This window comes from Micrasema longulum, unplaced genomic scaffold (genome assembly GCF_059751315.1).
Source record: "Micrasema longulum isolate JH-2025_06_02 unplaced genomic scaffold, ASM5975131v1 h1tg000747l, whole genome shotgun sequence".
Lineage (NCBI taxonomy): Eukaryota > Metazoa > Arthropoda > Insecta > Trichoptera > Brachycentridae > Micrasema > Micrasema longulum.
This window is the reverse complement of record NW_028277941.1, coordinates 480247-481475: the sequence shown is the minus strand read 5'-3', so window position 1 is coordinate 481475 and position 1229 is coordinate 480247. Positions and strand designations below refer to the sequence as shown.

Below are 1229 nucleotides of genomic sequence, written 5' to 3'. Positions count from 1 at the left end.
TTAAATTTGCATAGCCTTATTGGATATATTTTCATAGTGATGTGAGAAATTTAACTAAGTATGAAAAGTAACACCTAGGTCTTTAATAGAATGGACTTGTTTAATGGCTACATTATTAATAAATTATTTTGACACAACGGGTTTTCTGGATCAAATAAAGGAGATATGGTAGCATTTTTTAAATTAAAAAAAAATGGTTTCCCTCTCTGTTGAAATAAATGTAAATATGAATAACTCCCTAGGGAGGAAATCCAGCCAGTCTGCAAGCATTTGGACAAACTCAAACATTGTTGCATAAAAATACCTTTATAAATAATTATTTCAAAACCTCTTGCATGGTAGGCAAATGTATTGACCATAACACGAGGCTGACAAATTGAATAACTTAAATAAATTTATGTAAGTTGTATTATTTTTTTAACAATAAAAGTAAAATTTTGTATCGTAAATTGATTTTTTTTTCAAATTAACGTTGCTTTTATTTTAATTCCATTTATTAAAAATAGAAAATATAGAAATAATACTAATTTCTTTACTATAGGCATAACATATCTCTATATGTAATGTAAATAAAATTTAAAATACATTACACTGTTTATTTACTCAGAAGAACAACTGATTTATAATTTCAACAAAAAAAAATAGACTATTCATCTTCGTCATCATTATCATTCCCTTTCCGCACTGAATAGGGCACCGCACTGGAACACCAATCATAGCGCATTTCAATCGTTTTTGTTACATGAAGGCTGATCCACCTTACGCTTCAGATACGAGACCAGCGACTATGAAATACTCTAGTGTGAAAACACCCTATTTAATAAATATTTTATTTCAACCATGTCGGGAATCGAACCCGAGACCTCTTGCATAGCAGGCAAACGCGCTAACCATTACACCACGAGGCCGGCTATGGATTCACACAGGTTTAATCGAACAGAAAATATTAAAATTGTTATTATTGATCACTTTGAAAATTCGTTATATATCTTAACTACACGTGTGAAGGTGAGTTACGTTAACACACGCGTATGGTACTCCGTACCGTAATTTGCATTAAAAAGTCAATTCTTACTTTTAATTATCATTAAAAGAGTTTTTAAAAGCGGGATAAATAGAAGAACTAGATGAAAAAATCTCAAAAATTCGTATGATACATAAAATCTTCGTTTGATTATGTTCGTTAAGTCAACTTAAAACGTATGATCAGTACAAAACAAAATGATGAA

General features: G+C 29.9%; 1 non-coding gene across 1 annotated transcript; it reads right to left on the bottom strand.

Moving 5' to 3' along the window:
- Positions 1 to 835: 835 nt before the first annotated feature.
- On the bottom strand, positions 836 to 908 carry TRNAS-GCU (transfer RNA serine (anticodon GCU)). Its single transcript has one exon. It is a non-coding gene; the product is annotated as a tRNA-Ser (tRNA).
- Positions 909 to 1229: the final 321 nt, after the last annotated feature.